Source organism: Ischnura elegans, chromosome 5 (genome assembly GCF_921293095.1).
Source record: "Ischnura elegans chromosome 5, ioIscEleg1.1, whole genome shotgun sequence".
NCBI classification, from domain to species: Eukaryota; Metazoa; Arthropoda; class Insecta; order Odonata; family Coenagrionidae; genus Ischnura; species Ischnura elegans.
In genome coordinates, this window is record NC_060250.1 from 118,488,762 (window position 1) to 118,502,521 (window position 13,760).

The following is a 13,760-nucleotide window of genomic DNA, read 5'->3' on the forward strand; positions in this document are numbered from 1 at the left end:
TGCATCCAAAGGAAGATAATATATTCCGAATCCAAACATCATGTGCTTTACCTTTGACAAGTATTACAGTTGTTGATTTTAATAGAGAAAAGGGAGACTATTCACAAGACTGATGATGCCTGCGACTTAACTGTTACAGGAATGCGAACTAACTTTTTATTCCTTTTCTACACTGCAGCTCAACTGAAAGTAATTTAGGGATGTAGAAGGAAAAGAAAGAAGTTTTTTTCATTTATTACTCCCTTATTTTAGGTAATTTATATTTACATTTCACATTGATGCAAGATAAATCCTCGGTAGAATTATGATCAGGGGTATAAAGTTAACACTTCATAGCACAAGAATATATTAATCGTAAAAGCCTTTATCATTATCATTGAATCTCTCCGTGAAGTGGGTTGGTTTTGTTTATCCCCATTTGGAAAAAATACGTGTAAATTGAGGGGTTGAGAAGCCAAGGGGTACAAGTGATTTTTTTCTCAACAGAGTTAGGTAAAGTTAATTCTTAGAAGAAATACACAAAAACTTGGTTGCCAAGAGATACGAGTGAGTCTCTGTTCTCTGCTGACATCTAGTGGAAAATAAAATGCACTACGAAACATCTAATTGATCTCGCTTGTTTTCTATACTCAATTTCCGTACCTAACTCTGTATAGAAAAAATAAATCACTTATACCCCTTGGCTTCTCATCCACTCAATCGATAAGTGCCCAAATTTCATCCCTGAAAATGACATTTTCACTCTAACCAAAGACACAACTTCCAAATTTCACTAGGAGGTGAAACAATCTAGATCAGGGATCTCCAATTTACTAAGCCACGAGGGCCACATTCCAAGTTCCGAATCGCCCCGCGGGCCGGATAGCAAATTTCCGATAACTGAAGTATTCGATACCAACGTCTACTGAAGAATCCGGTGGCGTATTTCTTATTTACGAACAGTTGAAGGCGACTTTGACAGCAATTCTCCTAGCGGCGTCTCACAGAGTTAAACTAGCGAGAATCGCGCGCTACTTGAAGCGAGTGCGCGGGCCGGATGAAAGCCCTCCGCGGGCCAAATCCGGCCCGCGAGCCGTACTTCGGAGACCCCTGATCTGGATGAACGCCTCTTCTCCCAGTTTAAACGGGCTTCGTGGACTGCCTACACAAGAAAATCATACCTATTCGGCCTGTTGTTTCCGAAATGTCTTCGCATCTCCATCTTTCGTCTCGTGAATGAAATGTGTTGCTCCGTGAATTAAAAAAAAATTTTGGACAAAACATGGCGTCAAAAACTCGTTTGATCTTTCAAATAATTGAAAAGGCTAGTTAAATCTTTCATAAAATGCTAGAGTAGTTTGTTTTGGTATTAAAACGTATTTACCATTGGGACAGGTTAGAGAACAAAAGACCATGAATGACGCCACGTTGAGCAGCAATGGGGGGGGGGAGGTTTGGGGGATTAACCTCCCCCTCCCCAGAGCTCAGAGAAATTTTTAAGTTTAATCCATTTTAATTAATTGGATTGATATAGAATAGAGCAAGGATCAATAAAATATCCCTCAGAAAGCCGTAAAACACACCATTTTGAGCCATTTATCTTGAAACTCCGCAATTTACTAATTTCGCACATACCGCTTATCCTGGTGGGTATTCCATCCCTCCACACGCCCCGGTATTAGTTTTACCTAAACCCACCCCCAACCTTAATTCCTAATTGCGTCTCTGATGACGCCAACATAGACCAAAACATTGCTGTAGAAATTATCTCCCTCATGAAAAATACAGTTGCGCAAAACTATTGTATTTTCAGCAACTGATTTCATGGCCAATTAGAAGGACAAGCCATATTTTTTACACTTTACCCCCTTCTTGCTGAGCTCTTATTAAATTCCACAGGCACGATCCTTGTCCACCGAGAAAACAAGCACTGTAAAAGTTTGAATTATTGGTTCGGTAATGACGATGATATTTTATGCTTTTTACGCTTTCCCGGCGAACAGTATAAATAAAATTTTCTCGGATTTCGCGCGGGTAAGACATTTAAAAAGCGCAAACGTTTCGAGTTCCGTCTCTTCACCCAATCTCAATCATTATCAATCGAAACGTCGCACAATGGGCTGAAATCGAAACGAGCAGGACAAAACCTCAAAATCGAATTTTTTGAGTGCGGAAATTGACACTTTGCTCAGTTGTTTTCAATACATTAGTGCATTATTTTACGCAATCCATTTTTCTTAGGTAAATTTTTTAAGCAAATTACTTGACCTCAAAGTTGAACAAATTTCGCAAAAATTGCTCTCATTGAATTGTTTTCGAAATTCAGCACGTCAAAACTATTTGCACACCGTCTGTGGCAAATCGATGGAAACAAAAATTTACGACATTATTATGCGGTTTAATATTGTTAATTCTTGGCAAATTTTACGACTCAGTCATGGTATTATTTGTGGCCGATAAGATACAAAATGGCGGACCCTGTTTTTCATCAAAAGTTTGCGTTCATGTAGGATTATAAAAAAAGATCATCGAGTTACCTTGAGATATTTACACCACATATACAGCAGAACCTATAAAGTATGATGTTAAAAGGAGAATTGCGACCACCTGCGAATCCGAAATTAAGATCGATTTTTCGAACCAGCTTGTTTTGATTTCAGCCCACTGTGCGTCGCGTCGGCGCTCTTAAAATTTCTTACCCGCGTGGAAACCCGATAAAATTTTAATGATGATGGCATTCTTTGCCCGTGGGCAGGGACTAACCGCCAAGCTGGTTCTTTTCTAAATGAAAATGGACGTCATGGGACAAATTGGAATTAAATGATTATTTTTACACCCAAAAACAGCCCTCAGCAACAAATATTTATTTCGGTGACCATCACCTCTATTTTATGAGTCTCTACATTCACATCAAACCAAAATTAAAAGTAAACCTCCAATGCCATTCATATCCTACCCTTGATTCAGGCACGCACTTCGTCCAATATTTTTTTTCAATTTTTATGTAACTAATTTTGCAAAAATCCTAGTATTATTATTATTATTGTAAACTCATCATTTGAAAGTCTATCGCATGGTATTTTAAATATAGTTCTTCTCACCCAGTTAGTCAAATTAAAAATCTATGCCTATCAATGGTCACACAATAATGTAACAAAAACAAACAAGATTTCTGTAATTTAGATGTGACTGATTACGCCGATAAACATGCGTGCTTTAGAAATTTTAAGTTTAGTGGAGAATTATTACAGTAATCATATATTCATCCATAAAAATAGTATCATCGGGCCAGATAACATTCAATTCAAAGATTTATGCTGAGCGAAATGTAAAGCATATGATGAACATTCCATCAATTTAAACTTTGACGATTATTTCATCAGAGGTATGCCATAATGTATGTCTCTTTTGATCTCCAAATGTCACAACCGCCACTGAAGACAAAATGATAGTCAAGCATGCTTTAAAGAGATTTTATTGAGGTCAAAGGGTGATTGAAAAACACAGACATGAAAACTTTTCCTTCGTGTGCGGCTTTTGATGAAAATACGTCTCACTGAAATGGGGTCCAGGTGTTGCCTTCCCGTTGCTCGGTATGCTGTTCCAACTCATCAATGCATTCAATAACCTTGTCTGAAATTAATAGACAAAAAAGTTAATGATAGAAATAAGCGCTCTTAATATTAATATTTTAATTACATAAATTCATTTGATTACCTTATAAATATGATTATTTTATGGGGAAACATTTTTCATTGCATTCAACCTGAGCCATTGGCACGCACTGCTGGGACTTTATGTCAAAATACTGCTGCAAAGGACAGTTTTCAATGGCAATATTGCCTCCTTCGCATAGAATATATCTTGCACAGTCAAATGGGTATGAGAAGATGCCGTGTGCGCATGGACACTGTAGGAAGTAATGAGTTATCGATTAGAAAATTCATATTATCACCGCTCCACATGACCATTTATTTACCGCTCAGAGTTATAGCAAAAATTTCAAGTCAAATATTTAAGCATGATGAGTGAAGAATGATGTAGCTCTTTCCCCGCGAATTATTTGCATTAAGTCTTCTCGGTATTTCCACCATTTTAATTCGGTGAATATCACCCACCTACTTTTTTTGCCAAATAAATTCTTGTAAATCGCCTTGAGGTGTGCGTTGTATACCCGAAGGTGATTTACAGCCAATTAAAACCCGTGGAAATCCCGAGAACAATTCACGTAAATGATGAGTTAATCTTGTCTTTTAGATTTTCTGTTTCTCCATTTCAAAAATTTTGATATCGTATGTGTTGAATGCTCGTATAGTAAGACCCTGGTAATCGTGAATTGCATTTTTAGATGCATTCCGTAACTTATCAAAATTCTCCAGTGCGCATGATCTTAATTCTGCATAAAATATTCCGCGCAAAAAGTGCGCCGATTGAAACTGCAGATCATTGAAAATGCTTTGAAGAATATACAGTCAAACCTCGCTAAGCTAGGACTGGGTAAGTGGGAAATCTCGTAACAGGAGACTTATTGCCAAATCCCATCATTTTTACTCATGAAAGTAGCTTTTATAAGTGAGAATCTAGGAACCTCCATAAGTGAGAAATTTTTGTAAGTATGTGTTCGCCAAGGAGGTTGCAAATATACTGGAGGGGGTAATACTAGTTCCGTGCGTTGAGCGCAGTGTGGCAGGAATGGGGGTGCTTGGGTAGGATAGCCACGCCTACTTTGACCAGAACATTGATAACCCCATAAGAGTCAATGCTAACTATTTGGTGAAATGTTCGGTCAAAATCGATGTTAGCTAAAATAAACTATCGCAAGCGAACACTGTAAACCTTTTTTATCATTATGGGAAGGCTTCGTGAAAACATGCGTCGAATATCTTTTCCCAAGGAAAGATTATTGCCAGTCTCCACGGTTCCGCTGTGTAACTAGCTAGCCGAAATTAACGTTTTACAAGTGTAAAATATCCATTCCCCTGCCCTTCTACTCGTAATTAATAAGATTACAGCCAATGAAAATCTTACGATAGCGGACCGGTTGCAACAATAGTACGAAAGTATGTTCACGACGATATATTATTACCACGATATGACAATATGTACAGTTTAATTATGTACTCAGTAGTATGACGAACGATCGGAAAACTCAGACGACAATCAAGAAGTAATTGTTGTATTTTCATTTTATAAATCAGAGATCAGATAACAATATATGGGGGATAGAATACTTAATTATATACGCAGTGGCGCAGCGAGGGGAGGGATTTGGGGGATAACCCATCCCACCCCCAAGAGCTCGAAGAAGCTTTTAAGTTTTATCCATTTTACTTAATTGGATTGATATCGCTAATAGAATAGTGTAAGGATTAATAAAGTATCCCTCTGAAAACCGTAAAACTCACCATTTTGAACCATTTATCTTAAAATGTTGCAATTTATTAATCTCGCACATACCTCTTATCCTGGTGGGTATTCCATACCTCCACACACCCCGGTATTGGTTGCTCCTAAACCCCCCCCCCCACCAGCCTTAATTCCTAGCTGCGCCCCTGTATGTACGTACAGTATTTGAGACTAAGTCCGAAAATTGTCAAAGCAAGATGGCGGAATTCTGATCACGCTTAAAACTCGACTACAGCGCCCCCAGATGTTTGCAACCCCCTTGGTGCACGCTGCCCAACTCAATATGGAATGATGGAAAACCTATCCCGCACTCAAAGTTGAGATTTGTATACATTTTACTTTACTTTGGTTTGAAGGAAACATTCTTCACGACTCTATCAATTCCTAACACACACTTTGAAGGAAGTTGAGGAAGAATGAAAGCGACATTTTTTTCGAAGAAAATTTCAAATGTTCACATTGTTGCATCTTCGAATCCAGCGAATCGAGACATGCTGTGGTGAGGTTTCCAACGGTAACAATCTATTTATGACAAGAGGAACGAGTTTTAAAAAACATATTAATAATATCACAATGGAATTTCAAAAGACATCAACTGATTTCTCTAATTAAACACTGTAAATAATATAAAGTATATAGATAATTACACATCATTAATGTGTAATTGTGAATTCCCTGCAATCTACTCCCCCTACTTCCTTATTTGCACCTGCATAAGTGAGAGAGGTCATTCCCGTACCTTATGAAGAAACAAGGGTAAGTCATAATAAGCGAAAACGAAAAAAAATACCGGTGCCTTGAAATCTCACTTATCAAGGTTGGACTATATACCTATGCAAATTTTACAGTTAAATTGACTGACAATGAGAACCGATTTATTGAGTTTCTGAAAATTCTGTATCTTTGCCTTTTCATAGAGGAGTTAGCCATTATGATTTGGTTATAATGAAACTAACTTTCGGCATTATCATGTCTTCCTTTTACTTTTAATCAATTGATTAGCAATATCATAATGAAATGATATAGGTTTGGCTATCTGTACTTTAAACGTTGATTATTGTACAACCAATTTTCAATACTTACAGTTACATTCAAGCCTGCGCCTGCAATAGAAATAGGAAATATATTATCACTAAGCGATTAACAGATGGCTATAGGGATAATATTCAGGGGAACTGTTGGTTTTTATTTAATTCTAAGACGAATTTCGTTTTCAGGCATTATATTTGGCTCTAACATACGAATTTCAAATTCTATTTCCGGCGAACGGTACTAGGAATGGCAAGTAGGTACTAGGAATCGACACTTGGAATTACCCTGGAATTGAATCCCCACTCTAAATGTACCAAATTGTCAAATTTACTTTTTTAGCGAAAAAATCTATAGGTTATTAGATTTTTCTCTTGCCGCCACAAGTTGCTATCCCTGGGCGGCAAAAATCATCTGATTACATAACATTTGCGTCGCCTAAATTGAATGTCATTTTATCCATCCACCGTAGTATCATTCATGTTTACCGGAGTCGTCAGCTGTATGAAAAGTTTTTAAAATTACTACTATTGCATTATAAGACTTACGTGTTTTCTAGTTCAATTTTTCGGATTCCTTATAGGGTAACCCGACATTACGACTATTTTCACTTAGTGAAGCAGCTATTGTAATTATGATTGTTAGAATTGGGAAATGAATTTATGCCTCTAATTGTAATTACAAACCATTTTGAAGTGATGATACACCTATTGACACTTTATATTACGGCAAAAAACAATTGTGAAATCACACACTATACGTTAATACGAATTGAAAATTGTTGTGGAAAGGGTAAGACGAATCTTACATTCTAGCGAAATAAAAACATATGATGAACATTCCATTAACATAAACCTAAGTGATTATCCATCAGAGGTACTTCTATGCCATAAGTATGTCTCTTTTGATCTCCACCTTTACCCACCACAAATTATACTCGTTGAATAGTTTAAATGAGCTCTATATTTGTTTTAAAAATGCATAATGGAAATTTCGGGTCTTAAAACCTTACAATTAGACTTGTGTGAAACACAATTGGATAATTAGTGGCACGTTGGATCTCAAGGAGGTATTGAAGAAGACTACCTCATGCAATTCATGTAAGTTCTTAACAATAAGGTAAATATATTCAGTGAGTTAGTGTTTAACAGCATCGTGATAACTCACTCTTAAGGAAATAAAAATACACGAACGTATTTTTGCTTAAAATTAGAGAGAAAATTGTAGCCATGAGTAATGCAACTCTATCTAAAGTAGGTAGCCAAAAAGAATACACTGGGAAATTAGTGCTACGGAAGTAATGATAAATATTCCCTCCATTCTTTGTATATCCTTCGATGTCCTAAAGGCTGTTTTATAGGGGGCACGTACTTGCACAATGTGACTTGTGTACGAAGGCGCAATCAAAATTGCGTCGTGTAAAGCGGTGAATTGCTAGAACACTTGGCGAGAATGCTTGGATGTGAGACGGCAAAATAGTTCCTGTTCTAATTTCGGTCATGCATTCGCGCAATAAGTTATTCCTACCTGAAGTTATTTTTAAGATCTTCCCTGCAAATGCGAAAATTTTTAGGAAGAAGTGTGCATCACTAATTGACTAATTACATAATGGTTTAAAAGGGAGAGTGTGAAATTGGGTCAATGTTCATTTTTTAGTTGTATTATATTAGAATTAATGTATTTAATGGATTGTTTGAAATTGGTTTATTTGGGCAATGTTAAATTCTTAGTTGTATTAGATTGGAATTAGTGTATTATTTTTTCCATGGATATCTATTCTGTTTCTATGTATTGTTCAGAATTTGTTATTCATGCACATGTAATGCTGACACCAGGCAATAGCCTACTTGCAGCAATGTACAATAATAATAATAATAATAATAATAATAATAAATTCCACGCCATTTTAGAAATTAATGCAATCGAAACCTGCGCATTTCCGTGCCCCGTGTATAATGGACTGCCGTTATTAATTATGTTTACGTATCGATTTTATGCTCTTCAACCATTTCAAGTTCGCCTTCACCATGATTTTTATCATTATTATGGCACCACATTAAAAGACATGAATTAGTATGAGTCAATAAGAATATACTTACCATTGCAGCTGCTGATGGCGATCACCACCCCTGCAATAAATCACAATAATTAATATTTTCCTGCTCTCGAAAGTGCGTCATTAAGGGGAATGGAAAACTCATGAACGTTTAACAGGCTAATTTTGGCCACTTATTATTTCAACCATACAGATGTGTCATTGATTTTTCGTATTATAGGCTAAATATGGATTATATCTCATATACCTCCTTTTTATCCTGTTTATTCCTATTTATTCCTATAAAGTTTTTCTTTAAAAATCAATTTTATGCATACTTTCCATGAATTAATCCTATATGCCATCATAAACGTGAATGAAAAATCCTAAGGAGGGCTAGAGATATTTATGTTCTCACTCCAATGCATTAGCAGTTTCATTTTAACCTAAACCTCCGTTGGTCTATCAGTCGCCACTCCATTTTCTTTTCCTTTCCCACATCGTGTTTTCAAAGTAAGGAAACTTTCCTTACTCGTATCATATTATTTAATTCTTCTGAATTAGTCAACAGTATGATTTTATGTTTCGTCGCATTTCTGGAATTAATACGAATATTTTGCTGCTTTTGGCGTCTGGTAGGTAACTTGAGCCACAATAATTTATATGCTAATTCCTTTAAGATATCTATTGCAAAGTTTTTAAATGCGTTTAATTATTTAAAAAAAACATTATGCACAACTATTTAAAGCATTAAATTTGGGTTAAACGCGACTTTTTGCATCACATTTATGATTGTAATCAATGTATCACATGAATGAAACTATTATTGCTGTAAAAATAAACGTGTAATGAGTATTTTATTAATATGTACATCTCCATTATTATCATTCATATATTTGATGCCCATGCATGAAATTAAATATTATATGAATGATTTTTTGTAGTTAAAACAGTTATTTCTACTGGCATGTATTTTCTTTAACCATTACTAAGTGGCGTCTGTGAGACGCCGCGCGACAAATTGCGTTCCAAAATAAGACGCGACTGACGTGGGGTTAAATTGTGCGATCATTTTATTAAAACTACTGAGCATATTGTGATAGAAATAGAGTATGATCTCAGGAGTCTGACATATGACTATACCGACGTCGGCCCGTAATGTATCACTTTTTGCCATTTGAATGATTTAAATATTACTATTACTTGCATAGAGCTTTTTTCGACTTTGTTTTCATTGCGTACTATAGAAATTAATCAGGCAAAAATCCACGAGACTGATATAACGTGCCTATTTGTTGGTTAAGGTAAAACTCTAATGAGGGCAGATTTATTCAATGAAGCAGTAAATACGAGGAGAACTCTGTTCATGATCACATGGAAAGGATAAAATGCTCAATGACGAATGATTATTACATTTTATGTCCCAATATATTCGAGAGCAAAACCGATCAAACAAATCCTGAATTAAAATCGTGTTCACTTACCGAATAAAACTGCCAAGGTGAAGGTTTTCATTGTGCTTGCTTTACTTTCTTAGTGAGCGTATTGTAAATTGCGCCCGAGGATCCTTCCTATATATACTCTACGAGAGGGGATTCAATCGGTCAAATTTTTTAATTGATCATTGTTCGTAAGTTTTTTTTATCAATTGACACAGTGAATTGAGAGAGTCGGTTGCACCTTAGTGAGAATTCGGTTTACCTTAATATCAAAATATGTGCGATAAATATCATGACTTACGGACGTTTATCATTATCATTGAATCTCTAAATGGAGTGGGGTGACTTGGTGAATCCCTCGGATCCAGAATAAAATTTTGGGACCGTAATAATCATTTAGTCTTTTATTAGAGTTAAACGATCTTTATAATTTTGATGAGCTTAAAGACATATATTTCGAGTACTTTCGAAAGTTCCGCGATGTCTTTGTCTCTCTCTTGGCATTCCGTCAAGATTGCGTCGCAATTTTATTTCATTTTCTGCCCAGCGACGGGGGCCACATATCTTAAGTCGCCATCGCCGGGAAAAACCGCCCCAGAACACCAAAACAGACGAGAATTTCAACCTGGTGATTCGACCTCAAGACGTCATTTCAAAAATTGGTGATACTGTTGCCAATAATTAACAGCATCGCGACGGTAACCCCAAAGAAAGTCAACAGAGATATAAATGTCAAATTAACATTTAATAAGCTGCGTTTAACTATTCAAATGGAATAAAATGAAAAAAATTATACTGTACGACTTAGGTTACGACGTGGCACGTCATTGCCTTTTGCCACCACCAGCTTTGATAAGGTATGCAAGGGAATGAACCAGTTTCCTAGTGTCACTAAATCAAACTGAATTTCAACGCGTATTGGCATTATTTGCGGTGACATTGCGGCGGATATTTTATTTACATGTTATTTTCGCTCTCATTTAAAAACTTCAGCGTTGATTATAAGAAAATATACTTCGACGGATCGGCCAATTTACGAGAGAAAGTAAATTGAAGTTCTGGAGTTGGATTTATTATCTAGCATGAGCTGCACAATTTAAATGGTATTAAGGTCTGGTTACACGATACATTAACACGTATGGGTTAATGTCTAAGTGTATGAACGCCAAAATGCTCCGTGTAACCACCCTACTTGTGCGAATGCATTCACAGAAAATAGAGCCTGTTTTAATTTGGTTCATACATTCGTACATGATCCGTTCCGGTCCAACAAAATCAGTCACGCCAACGTACATTAACATTTACAAGTTAATGTACCGTGTACCCGGGCCTTTAAATATTGCACATATCCCTCATACATAGTATCTCTTTAATGATGTTGTAATAAAAATATTGCGGGAGTTGGGAGTGTCGTTCAATTTCCCTCCTACTGATTAAATAGAAAAAACCGAAACTCAATCTCCAATCTGCGGCGGAAGTGGCGCCGCTTCATTCGTTGCAATACTTTTGAATCCGACTGTACATTTGCATTCAAGTCACAGAATAAATGGTCACACACAAATTCTTGTTAAAAATTTCAAAAAACAACAACGATCATAGCTGTGCTTTAAAGTTGGGGATGGGAACCCTAAGGAGCCTTTTAGATTCCATGAAGTTACGCCAGAAACAACGTATTACTGATTAGAGATTTGTATGTCACCACTCACTATCTAGGTTACGACATCCCGAAATAATGTCAGGAGAGAGTAAATATCAATTTAACATCTCATAAGCTGCTTTTAACTGTTGTTTCTTCATATATATTCAAAACGTCATTGCGATGCCCCTTAAATATATAATGTAGGCATTTTTTCTCGCAATTTTATTAAACTCTAAGCAATATATTGATTTGTGTAAATTTTGAGACGAATCAATTTATATATTTAGTGGCATAAGAAAACGTTGGTATATTTTCACCATGAGAATTAACGTACGTACATCAGAATCTTTATTCTAAATAAGCATTGTTAGATAAAAAATTGAGGAATCCTTCAAATAAAGTTAAAGATTATGATATCATTTGTCATGCTTCGTAACCGTTGTGCAGATTTTGAGAACTGAGAGACCGGAAATCTAAGTTTAGCATTTCCTAAGAAAATGTTCCAATTAAGGAACGAGATGAATGCTAATTTGAAATTACGTCCGTGTTTTCGTTATTTTCATTCGCTACTTGTAAATATTCAAAAGGGTTTAAAGAAAAAGCCACAAAATGTCAGCTGCGAATGCGCGTATACAAAATCTGTACCTGTGAGTCAAAACGCACCCCAACCAGCCAGATTACAAAATGATAATTAAAACAATGGCGCATGTGTATCTTTGGCAATGTTAATGTTGTTTGCGTGAAAAAGGAAACTTAAAACTAATGCCAGAGACTATATGGCAAAAATTATTTTGAACAACTGTGAGCAGTTTGGTTTCTTAATATTCAATGTAACTGATATGCCTTTCCTGCTAAAAGGAACATTTCCAAAAATTTTGACATTGATAATTCCAAATTTAATGTAACTATAACGTGTTTTTCACCGGGTGAGTTGTTTTAGGCCGACAAGAAATTCACCCGGTGGAAAACCCGAGAATATTTCCAGTATCATACGCCGTGAAAGAATAAAATCATATAATTCCGTAATACTCTTCCTATGGAATACCCTCTTGAGCATGGTCCCTGCCCTATGTAGGAGCCCCTGGGCTTGGTCAAAACATTATTCGTTTAAAACCAGTAAAAAAATCTTCATTCCGTCATGCAGGGAACACACGGCGAAGATCGAAAATAAAACTATTGACTCTTCGTTACTAACTGTAAATTTTTATATGCACCTTCGTGTTCCCCGAATAATTATCCTTAGATTAAATTTTGGCATTAATCTTGCAAGGTTCCGATAAATAACAGGAGATTATTATTAAGTCTTTTCTTAAAATAAAAAAAATTATTGATAATTGAGAGATCGAGAAATCTACGTTTAGAATTTCGTAAGAAAATGGTCCAATTATGGAACGAGGTGAATGCTAATTTTAAATTACGTACGTGTTTTCTTTATTTTCATTCGCTGCTTGTAAATATTCAAAAGAAAAAAAAAGCCACTAAATGTCAGCTGCGGAAGCGCGTATACAGAGGCTGTACCGGTGAGTCAAAACTCACCCCAACTCACTCAATTAATTTATTTATTTTCTTTAAATTTTTCGTGAGAATATCTAAATTATGGAAACTAATACTATAAAAGCGAAACAAAGTCTCTCGGTGAGTAATAGCTGCCAATCAGGATACGGCAAAGGATGCAGGTAAGCAAAAGAATTTATTTCTTTCGTGAAATCCGAATCACTGACACACTAATCATCTATCACTAGCATCTAGCTGATTATTTGACCTTAAATCATTATGTTTGAAGTGGGATGTAATGGATGTTAATTGTTGCCAAGGCTGACGTGTTCTTGGAAACGGTAATGAATTAAACTCTTTATAAATTAAAAACACCGGTGTTGATGCTCAGCTGGGACTCAATCAGCTCAAGTGGAGAATATGCACATTAATTGCGTGTATGTTGTCGTTGGAAAATTTCTCTATTGAATTAATTTTTGTCTACTCAGAGAAGTATTATAAATAAAACCAATATAATGCCATCCAACGTAATATATTGGGTAAAAAGGTCTAGCGGTGGCTTAAAATGTGTTGGCTATGTAGGAATTTTTCTTTACTGAAAGGGAGAAAAGCAAGAAAAAGAAATAAAAGCCAGAGGGGTTTTCATGCATATTTCTTACCCACAAAATAACATGTGCCTAGTGATAATTCTTGTGTAAAGATTCTGATTGGCTTCATTGAAATTAGTAATTACGAGGCA

The 13,760-nt window shown here is 35.9% G+C and overlaps 1 long non-coding RNA gene across 1 annotated transcript; it reads right to left on the reverse strand.

Moving 5' to 3' along the window:
• Positions 1 to 3,438: 3,438 nt before the first annotated feature.
• On the reverse strand, positions 3,439 to 10,005 carry LOC124159875. The gene is made up of 5 exons (XR_006865040.1): positions 9,934 to 10,005; positions 8,514 to 8,543; positions 6,469 to 6,488; positions 3,697 to 3,889; positions 3,439 to 3,612 (listed from the first exon to the last, which is right to left on the reverse strand). It is a non-coding gene; the product is annotated as an uncharacterized LOC124159875 (long non-coding RNA).
• Positions 10,006 to 13,760: the final 3,755 nt, after the last annotated feature.